Genomic DNA, 12,129 nt, shown 5'->3' on the forward strand with positions numbered 1-12,129 from the left:
CACACTGCGAGTACGACTCCATCAACCGTGTTCTAGCAACGCTTCCGCTTAGAGATCTTCAAAGGTATGAAGATGCACCCTCCCCTCTCTCGTTGCTGGTCTCTCCATAGGAAGATCTGAATATGGCGTAGGAAAATTTTGAATTTATGCTACGTTACCCAACAGTGGCATCTGAGCCAGGTTTTCTATGCGTAGATTCCATGCACGAGTAATCACAAAAGGTTGTGGGCGCTGATTTGTCGATTGCTTGCTGCTACTAGTATTACTCTTTTCCGGCGGTATTGTGGGATGAAGCAGCCCGGACCGACCTTACATGCACGCTTACGTGAGACAGGTTCCACCGGCCGACATGCACACCGTGCATAAAGGTGGCTAGCGGGTGTCTGTCTCCCCCACTCTAGTTGGATTGGATTTGATGAAAAGGGTCCTTATGAAGGGTAAATATCTTTGGCATATCATCGTTGTCGCTGTCACGTAGGTAAGAAGGCATTCTTGCTAGAAACCCAAATCATCCACGTAAAACTTGCAACAACAATTAGAGGACGTCTAACTTGTTTTTGCAGGGTTAGACATGTGATGTGATATGGACAAAGTTGTGATGTTACATGTGTGATGTATGAGATGATCAAGTTATTGTAATAGGATTCATGACTTGCATGTCATTGAGTATGACAACTGGCAGGAGCCATAGGAGTTGTCTTAATTTATTGTATGAGATGCAACGCCATGTGTTTACTACTTTTACTTCGTTGCTAACGGTTAGTTATAGTAGTAGTAGTAGTAGTAGTAGTAGTAGTAGTAGTAGTAGTAGTAGTAGTAGTAGTAGTAGTAGTAGTTGGCGTGATGACTTCACGGAGACACGATGATGGAGATCATGGTGTCATGCCGGTGACAATGATGATCATGCGATGCCCGAAGATGGAGATCGAAAGAGCAAAGATGATAATGGCCATATCATGTCACTATATGATTGCATGTGATGTTTATCATGTTTTTCATCTTATTGCTTAGAACGACAGTAGCATAAAAAGATGATCCCTCATAAAAATTTCGAGAACGTATTCCCCTAAGTGTGCATCGTTGTGAAGGATCGTTGTCTCGAAGCACCACGTGATGATCGGGTGTGATAGATTCTAACGTTCGCATACAACGGGTGTAAGCCAGATTTACACACGCGAAACACTTAGGTTGACTCGACGAGCTTAGCATGTACAAACATGACCTCGAATACAAGACACCAAAAGGTCGAACATGAGTCGAATGGTTGAATACAATCAGCATGAAGTTGCTCACCATGACGACTAGTCCGTCTCACGTGATGATCGGACACGGGTTAGTCGACATGGATCATGTATCACTTAGATGACTAGAGGGATGTCGATTTAAGTGGGAGTTCATACTTAATTTGATTAAATGTACTTAATTGTCATGAACATAGTCTAAAAGTTGTCTTTACAAATATTTTAGATCCAATGGCCAACGCACCTGTCAACCTCAATTTCAACGCATTCCTAGAGAAAAACAAGCTGAAAGATGATGGTAGCAACTATGCGGACTGGGTCCGCAACTTGAAGCTCATCCTCGAAGCAGCTAAAAAGTCTTATGTCCTTAATGCATCGCTGGGTGACCCTCCTACTCCTGCAGCGGCCCAGGACATTTAGAACGTCTGGAAGACACGGAGTGATGACTACTCTCTGGTTAGGTGTGGCATGTTATACAGTTTGGAAATGGGGCTCCAAAGGCGTTTTGAGCAACACGGAGCATATGAGATGTTCCAGGAGATGAAACTAGTTTTTCAAGCTCATGCCCGTGTCGAGAGATATGATGTCTCTGACAAGTTCTTTAGCTGTAAGATGGAGGAGAACAGTTCTGTTAGTGAGCATATACTCAGAATGTCTGGGTCACACGGTCGTCTGACTTCGCTTGGAGTTGAACTTCCGGATGACGCTGTAATTGACAGAATCCTCTAGTCTCTCCCACCAAGCTACAAAGGTTTTCTGCTGAACTACAACATGCAAGGGATGGAGAAGACCATTCCCGAGTTGTACTCGATGCTGAAGTCTGCAGAAGTAGAAATCAAGAAAGAGCATCAAGTGTTGATGGTCAATAAGACCACCAGTTTCAAGAAGGGCAAGGGTAAGAAGAACTTCAAGAAAGACGGCAAAGCCATTGCCGCGCCCGGTAAGCCAGATACCAGGAAGAAGAAAAAGAATGGACCCAAGCCTGAGACTGAGTGCTTCTATTGCAAGGGAAAAGGTCACTAGAAGCGGAATTGCCCCAAGTACTTAGCGGACAAGAAGGCCGGCAACATTAAAGGTATATATGACATACATGTTATTGATGTGTACCTTACCAGCGCTCATAGTAGCTCCTGGGTATTTGATACCAGTGTTGTTGCTGACATTTGCAACTCAAAGCATGAACTGCAGAATAAGCGGAGACTGCCCAAGGATGAGGTGATGATGCGCGTTGGGAATGGCTCCAAGGTCGATGTGATCGCCGTCGGCATGCTGCCTCTACATCTACCATCGGGATTAGTTTTAAACCTTAATAATTGTTATCTAGTACCAGCTTTGAGCATGAATATTGTATCAGGGTCTTGCTTAATGCGAGACGGCTACTCATTTAAGTTAGAGAATAATGGTTGTTCTATTTATATGAGTGATATGTTTTATGGTCATGCTCCGCTGGTGAATGGTTTATTCTTGATGAATCTCGATCGTGATGTTACACATATTCATAGTGTGAGTACCAAAAGATGTAAAGTTGATAATGATAGTCCCACATACTTGTGGCACTTCCGCCTTGGTCATATCGGTGTTAAGCGCATGAAGAAGCTCCATACTGATGGACTATTAGAGTCTCTTGACTTTGAATCATTTGACACATGCGAACCGTGCCTCATGGGCAAGATGACTAAGACTCCATTCTCAGGAATAATGGAGAGAGCAACCGACTTATTGGAAATAATACATACTGATGTGTGTGGTCCAATGAACGTTGAAGCTCACGGTGGCTATCGTTATGTTCTCACTCTCACCGATGATTTGAGTAGGTATGGGTATATCTACTTGATGAAGCACTAATCTGAGATGTTTGAAAAGTTCAAGGAATTTCAGAGTGCGGTTGAGAACCAACGTGACAGAAAAATAAAGTGTCTACGATCTGATCGTGGAGGATAATATTTGAGTCACGAGTTTGGCACACACCTAAGGAAGTGTGGAATTGTTTCACAACTGACGCCGCCTGGCACACTTCAACGTAACGGAGTGTTTGAATGTCGTAATCACACTTTATTAGATATGGTACGATCTATGATGTCTCTTACCGACTTACCGCTATCATTTTGGGGATACGCATTGGAAACTCTAGCATTCACTTTAAATAGGGCACCATCTAAATCCGTTGAGACGACACCGTATGAACTATGGTTTGGCAAGAAACCTAAGCTGTCGTTTCTAAAAGTTTGGGGCTGCAATGCTTATGTGAAGAAACTTCTACCAGAAAAGCTCGAACCCAAAGCGGAGAAATGTGTATTCATAGGATACCCTAAGGAAACTATTGGGTATACCTTCTATCTTAGATCCGAAGGTAAAACCTTTGTTGCCAAGAACGGATCTTTTCTAGAGAAAGAGTTTCTCTCGAAAGAAGTAAGTGGGAGGAAAGTAGAACTTGATGAGGTAATTACACCCCCTCTCAAACCGGAGAGTAGCGCAACGCGGGAAATTGTTCCTGTAGCGCCTATGCCAACTGGAGAGGAAGTTGATGATGATGATCATGAAGCTTAGGATCAAGTTGCTACTGAACCATGAAGGTCCACAAGGGTACGATCCGCACCAGAGTGATACGACAACCCTGTGATGGAAATCATGTTGTTAGACAACGGTGAACCTTCGAACTATGAAGAAGCAATGGCGGGCCCGGATTCCAACAAATGGCTTGAGGCTATGAAATCCGAGATAGGATCCATGTATGAGAACAAAGTATGGGATTTGCTGGACTTGCCCGATGATCAGCGAGCCATAGAAAATAAATGGATCTTCAAGAAGAAGACTGACGCAAACAGTAATGTGACCGTTTACAAAGCTCGACTTGTCGCAAAGGGTTTTTGACAAATTCAAGGAGTTGACTATGATGAGACTTTCTCTCCCGTAGCGAAGCTGAAGTCAGTCTGAATCATGTTAGCAATTGTCGCTTTTCATTATTATGAAATTTGGCAAATGGACGTCAAAACAACGTTCCTTAATGGGTATCTTAAGGAAGAGTTGTATATGATGCAACCAGAAGGTTTTGTCGATCCTAAGAGTGCTAACAAGGTATGCAAGCTCCAGCACTCCATCTATGGGCTAGTGCAAGCATCTCGGAGTTGGAACATTCGCTTTAATGAGGTGATTAAAGTGTTTGGGTTCATACAGGTTTATGGAGAAGCCTGTCTGTACAAGAAAGTGAGTGGGAGCTCTGTAGCTTTCCTCATACTATATGTGGATGACATATTATTGATGGGGAATAATATAGAATTATTGGAGAGCATAATGGCCTACTTGAACAAGAGTTTTTCAATGAAGGACCTTGGAGAAGCTGCATACATATTAGGCATCAAGATCTATAGAGATAGATCGAGACGCCTCATAGGTCTTTCACAAAGTACATACCTTGACAAGATATTGAAGAAGTTCAATATGGAAAACTCAAAGAAGGGGTTCTTGCCAGTTTTGCAAGGTGTGAGATTGAGTAAGACTCAGTCATCGACCACGGCGGGAGATAGAGAGAAGATGCGTATTGTCCCCTACGCTTCAGCCGTAGGCTCTCTAATGTATGCCATGTTGTGTACCAGACATGGTATAAACCTTGCCATAAGTTTGGTAGGGAGGTACCAAAGTAATCCCGGAATGGAACACTGGACAAAGGTCAAGAATATCCTTAAGTACCTGAAAAGGACTAAGGAGATGTTTCTCGTTTATGGAGGTGACGAAGAGCTCGTCGTAAAGGGTTACGTCGATGCTAGGTTCGACACAGATCCGGATGACTCTAAGTGACAGACCGAATACGAGTATGTTTTGAATGGCAGGGCAGTGAGATGGTGCAGCAGCAAGCAAGACGTCATTGAAGCATCTACATGTGAAGCGGAGTACATGGCTGCTTCAGAAGCGGCTCATGAAGGGATTTGGATGAAGGAGCTCATCACCGACCTTGGAGTCGTTCCAAGCGTGTCGTGTCCGATGACACTCTTCTGTGATAACACTGGAGCCATTGCCATAGCCAAGGAGCCCAGATTTCACCGGAAGACCAAGCACATCCAACGCCGCTACAACTCCATCCAGGACCAGGTCCAGAGAGGAGTAATAGATATTTGTAAAGTGCACACGGACCTAAATATTGCAGACCCGTTGACTAAACCTCTTCCTCGAGCAAAACATGATCAACACCACAATGTTATGGGTGTTCGATACATCATAATGTAACTAGATTATTGACTCCAGTGCAAGTGGGAGACTGTTGGAAATATGCCGTAGAGGCAATAATAAAATGGTTATTATCATATTTCCTTGTTCATGATAATCGTCCGTTGTTCATGCTATAATTGTATTAACAGGAAACAGTAATACATGTGTGAATAAATAGATCACAATGTGTCCCTAGCAAGCCTCTAGTTAGCTAGCTCATTGATCAATATATGATCATGCTTTCCTGATCATGGACATTAGATGTCATTGATAATGGGATCACATCATTGGGAGAATGATGTGATGGACAAGACCCAATCCTAACCATAGCACTAGATCGTGTTGTTCGTATGCTAAAGATTTTCTAATGTCAAGTGTCTTTTCCTTCGACTGTGAGATTGTGCAACTCCCAGATACCGTAGGAGTGCTTTGGGTGTATCAAACGTCACAACGTAACTTGGTGATTATAAAGGTGCACTACGGGTACCTCCGAAAGTGTCTGTTGGGTTGGTACGAATCGAGATCGGGATTTGTCACTCCGTGTGACAGAGAGGTATCTCTGGGCCCACTCGGTAGAACAACATCATAATGAGCTCAGTGTGACTAAGGAGTTAGTCACGGGATGATGTGCTACGGAACGAGTAAAGAGACTTACCGATAACGAGATTGAACAAGGTATGGGTATACCGATGATCGAATCTCGGGCAAGTTCTCTACCGACAAACAAAGGGAATTGTATACGGGATTGATTGAATCCTTGACATCGTGGTTCATCCGATGAGATCATAGTGGAACATGTGGGACCCACCATGGGTATCCAGATCCCGTTGATGGTTATTGGCGGGAGAGTGTCTCGGTCATGTCTTCATGCCTCCCGAACCCGTAGGGTCTACACACTTAAGGTTCGATGATGCTAGGGTTATAGGGAATTGTTATACAAGGTTACTGAAGGTTGTTCAGAGTCCCGGATGAGATCCCGGACATCACGAGGAGCTCTGGAATGGTCCGGAGGTAAAGATTGATACATAGGATGGATGGGTTTGGACGTCGGAAATGTTTCGGGCACCATCGGCAAAGTGTCGGGACCACCGGAAGGGTTCCGGAGGCCCACCGGGAGGGGCCACAAGCCCCGGAAGGCTATATGGGCCAAGTGTGGGAGGGAACCAGCCCCTGGGTGGGCTGGTGCGCCCTCCACACCCAGCCCATGGCGCACCATAGGCGTTGGTGGGTCTAAGGCCCACCAGGGGGTGCGCCACCCCCTCTCCTGCCCTGGCCGCCGCCCCCCTCTCCCATCTGGGCTGCCGCCACCCCTAGGGTGGGAACCCTTGAGGTGGCGCACCCCTCCCCCTCCTCCTATAAATAGAGGGAGGTTTGGGGCTGTTGGAGACACAAGTTGATCTCTCCCTCGGCGTAGCCCTGTCCCTCTTCTTCCTCCTCTCCCACGGTGCTTGGCGAAGCCGTGCTGGGAGACCTCGTCTCTCCATCGACACCACGTTGTCGTGTTGCCGGAGATCTTCCCCAACCTCTCCCTCCTCCTTGCTGGATCAAGGTGCAGGAGACGTCACCGGCCTGCACGTGTGTTGAACGCGGAGGTGCCATGGTTCGGCATTAGATCGGAATCACACCGTGATCTGAATCGCTGCGAGTACGACTCCATCAACCGCATTCTAGCAACGCTTCCACTTAGCGATCTTCAAAGGTATGAAGATGCACTCTCCCCTCTCTCGTTGCTGGTCTCTCCATAGTAAGATCTGAATATGGCGTAGGAAAATTTTGAATTTATGCTACGTTACCCAACAGCATCGACGCGTCGTCTTTGGGACGGCGCGCCCATTGGGTCTGGCCCCTTCACCTCCTCCTGCGGCTCTGTCCCCCAGCACTCTTCTCCACTACGCAGTGCTGGTCCAAGAAGGACCAGCCTGAGTTGTGTCGGGGGACGGCCCGCTCTTATCTTCTCGCAGTTCACTTCTCCGTAGGTCGATCCTCGTCAAAAGAAAAAGTCTTTAGGTTACGATAATGACGTCTTGTAAGCTAAGCCAAATGTATCCATTCAAATGAATGAAAAGACTGCTTTTCCTTTTCCTGATTCTACTCTTTGTGTGATTCGTTTTTGCATTACCGGGAGCTTGTCGGCAACTACCGGCAAGGCTCCTTGCCGCGATGAGTGCAACCATGGAAATCGCCAAGCATAGCTTGAGACGAAATCGGGTGCTACGTAGCCTCTTGCTCCTGTTGATTAGGCTCACATCAGTTTGAAGGCGCTCTGTGGCCATTCAGGTTGTTTGAACGTGTTCGAAACAAGAGCAAGGTGCACCGATCTTTGGGAAGGTCCCAGCATGCGCAAACTTCACACACAAAGATTGGAAACTTTTCCAAAGGAAGAAACAAAGAAGCTATCTACTTCAAATCTGGATCTCAAAACTTAAAAACTTGTCTGCTCATGCCATGGCCGCACGGCGCATGAATCCTTTCCTCGGGAGCAAGAGCCCCCAGCAAGTAGGAAGTTACCGCTCCCGGTGGCTTTTCCTCCAGCAAGGACTTCTTGTCGATGGTCTGTGACCGACATTTGGAGGAAGAGCTAGCCATAGTGTAACCCATTTATCTTTTCCTTGCTAGGCTATGCTTGCGGAGCCCCCGGGCGTGCCTTGGGCGGTGGCACGACGCCCTTAAGGACTCAACTCTCGCGCTGGAGTGCACGCTGGAGCTTCGGGACCATCGGGCGCACTCTCAACGACTATGCATTCCTCCACGGAGGTGCGACCGCCGGAGCATGCACTGAGGCCTCTGTGAAGCCCTCCAACACGCACTCGACAGCCGCGTGTTAGCCCCCGAGCGAAGCAACGGCCCGACGGTGCTGCCCTTGGAGCCTCCGCCTCCCTGCCTTGCGCTCGCACAGCAGTGTGCTCGCTCAATCCTTGGGAAACCATAGCTTAACAGAGCGTCCACCACGGTACCCCCTTTCCGAGGAAGCCGCGGCGTGGCGCCCAAACTTCGAAGAATGCGGCACGGAGCTCTGCCTGAACTCCGGTCAGACTCCCCGCCCCCTACTTGGCGCGCCGAAGATGACGACACCTACGGGAATCCACGTGAAACCCTTTTGTGATCATAGCGCGGGAAGGTGGCACCAAGAGCGGACCTAACTGCCAGCACCCGGCAAGCCTTTTTACCCAGGTTTGGGCTGCTTACGCGTAAAACCCTACGTCCTTCCTGACTGGTTATATTAATGTTTTGTTGTTGTCGAGTGTTACAATGATCGCTGATCTCCATCCAGGGATGATATCCATGGAGCTTAATCTCCAAAAGTTCCAACCCCCTTGAAATGATCCAAGGGCATCCTTTTATAGGCGAAGGGGTCGCCTACAATGCTCGGTGGTACGTTCATGAGAAGTTACAGTGAACCTAGAGCAATGCTTATCCATATACCGTTGTGAGGTGCATTTAATGCACGTCTCGTCGGTGTCTGCAAGGTGCTGGCGCGAACACGTGTCCAGGTGCTTCGACACCTGGACGCTGCGCTCGCGCTCGTGGAATGCGCTGGCACTCGCGGGGGCGGTGTCACTGAGTCTTGGACGGTCGCCAGTCAGTAGCTGATGTCAACTGTTCTTCCCCTTGCAACGGCACCAGAAGAATGCTACTAGCACTCTCCAGCAATCGAAACTAGAAGAATGTTGTTGACGGCCCACTAGCACGTGGGATCGTAGCAGTTTTCGAGGGTAGAGTATTCGACCCAAACTTATTGGTTAGCCAGACAGGAGGTGAGAGGATACTCTCAAGTATTAGCAGCTGAATGCGTCATATTCAACCACACCTGAAAGATTAGTATCTGCGAGCAAAGTATCAGTAGCAAAGTAGTATGATAACAACGGTGTCTGAAACGATCTGTTGACGGCAGACTATTCCTAACGATTGTATCAATGGCGCCAAGTTGCCTTGCTGACGGAAATTGTCAGTTCCCGTCAACGACCAGCGAACCAAAGTTGTAGCAGGTAGCAGCAGTGTAATGAGCAATAGCAGTGGCAAGGAACAGCAGTAGTGACAGCAGTACCAAGTAGCAACAGTAGCAAGCGACAGTAGTAGCAACAGTAGCAGCAGAGCAAGACAAGTAACAGCAACAGCAACAGTAGTAACAGCAGTAGAGCAAGACAAGTAACATCACTAGCAACAGTAGCAACAGCAACAGCAGAGCAAGGCAAGTAACGCAGCAGTAGGACAAACTCGTAGGCAATGGGTCGGTGATTTGTTTGGATGATATTCATCATGCAACAGTTATAACACAGAGAGATATGTGGCTAGCTCCCGTTTGTCAATGTGATGTAGGCATGCATTCCGTGTGTCGTCATACGTGCTTAGGGAAAAGAACTTGCATGACATCTATTGTCCATCCCTCCCGTGGCAACGGGGTCCAAAAGGAAACTACGGGATATTAAGGTTCTCCTTTTAATAAAGAACCGGACCAACGCATAAGCACTTGGTGAACACATGAACTCCTCAAACTATGGTCATCACCGGGAGTGGTTCCGGTTATTGTCACTCCGGGGTTGCCGGATCATAACACATAGTAGGTAACTACAACTTGCAAGATCGGATCTAAAACACACATATATTGGTGACAACATAATAATTTCAGATCTGAAATCATGGAACTCGGGCCCTAGTGACAAGAATTAAGCATGGCAAAGTAGTAGCAACATCAATCTCAGAACATAGTGGATACTAGGGATCAATCCCCATCAAAACTAACTCGATTACATGATAGATCTCATCCTACTCATCACCACCCAGCGAGCCTACGAATAGATTACTCACGAACGACGAAGAGCTTCATGGAATTGGAGAGTGAAGAAGGTTGATGATGACGATGGCGACGATTTCCCCTCTCCGGAGCCGACGGACTCGAGATATGCCCTCGAGATGAAGAACAGGTGGTGGCGGCGCCTCCGTATCGCAAACGCGACGAAAACTTCTCTTTTTTTTCTGGGACGAAAGTGAACTTATAGACCTGAGGTTGGGGGTGGCAGAGCCGTGTGGGCCCCACAATCCTGCCCACCGCCACCAGGGGGGTGGTGGCGGAGCCAGGGCTTGTGGCCCACTGGCCCACCCCCTCAGGTGGAACATGGCGCAGATATTTTTCATATTTTCCATAAATGATCTCCGTAAATTTTCAGGACGTTTGGAGAACTTTGATTTCTGCACAAAAATAACACCAAGGCAATTCTGTTGAAAACAGCGTCAGTCCAGGTTAGTTCCATTCAAATCATGCAAATTAGAGTCCAAAACAAGGGTAAAAGAGTTTGGAAAAGTAGATACGATGGAGACGTATCAACTCCCCCAAGCTTAAAACCTTGCTTGTCCTCAAGCAACTCAGTTGACAAACTGAGAGAGAAAGAAAAACTTTGACACACTCTGTTTGATCTTGTTGTTGCAACTATGTCTAACTCATAACCAGAATTTCAGCAAGATCACAAGTTAACCACATAAGCAAATGACACAAAGGTCTCACGGTAAACTAATATCAATGGCATAATCAGCTAACGAGCAAATAATGATGAGTTTCAAATACCAACACTTCAATCAAAACAAGCATGAAGCAATATGAATAGGTGGTATCTCGCTAGCTCTTTCTGAGACCGCAAAACATAAATGCAGAGCACTTTCAAAGATCAAGGGCTGACTAAACATTGTAATTCATAGCAACGAAGATCCAGTCATAGTCATACTCAATATCAATCAAAAGCAAAGCATAAAAATGACAGAGGTGCTCTCTAATTGGTGCTTGTAAAAGAAGAGGATGACTCGACAGGAAAATAAATAGACAGGCCCTTCGGAGAGGGAAGCATTGATTTGCAGAGGTGCCAGAGCTCAAGCTTTGAAAACAGAGATAATAATTTTGGTTGGCATGCTTTCATTGTCAACGCGATGACCAAGAGTTCTCAATATCTTCCATGCTACTCATGCTATAGGCGGTTCCCAAACAGAAAAGTAAAGTTTTAACTCCCCCACCACCAATCAATCACACTCCATGGCTAGCCAAATCCTCGGGTACCGTCCATACTAACATCAATTCTGGGAGAGTCTTGTTTTACACTTATGTTTTCGATTTAAGCGTGGAACTGGGCATTCCAATTACCGGCCCCTTTCTCGTGAATGATAGTGAATAAACACATGTCGAGGATAACACTCCTAGCATGGAAGATACCAATAGCCCCCTGTCACCACATGAGCGGCTCGGGCATGCAAAACAGATTATTTCTTGAAGGTTTAGAGAATGGCACATGCAAATTTACTTGGAACGGCAGGTAGATACCGCAAATAGGTAGGTATGGTGGACTCTCATAGAAAAACGTTTGGGTTTATGAAAGTGGATGCACAAGTAGTATTCCGCTTAGTACAAGTGAAGGCTCGCAAAAGACTGGGAAGCGACCAACTAGAGAGCGACAACAGTCATCAAGATGTAATGAGTTTGACTAACATTGAATGCAAGCATAAACGGGATATAAATCACCATGAACACGAACATCATAGAGGCTATGTTGATTTTGTTCAACTCTATGCATGAACATGCGCCAAGTCAAGCCACTTGAAACATTCAAAGGAGAATACCATCCTATCATACTACATCATAGTCATGTCAAAATATATGTTGGCATTCAAGACAAACCATTATAAGCTCTCAGCTAAATAAGCA

This window comes from Hordeum vulgare, chromosome 1H (genome assembly GCF_904849725.1).
Source record: "Hordeum vulgare subsp. vulgare chromosome 1H, MorexV3_pseudomolecules_assembly, whole genome shotgun sequence".
NCBI lineage: Eukaryota > Viridiplantae > Streptophyta > Magnoliopsida > Poales > Poaceae > Hordeum > Hordeum vulgare.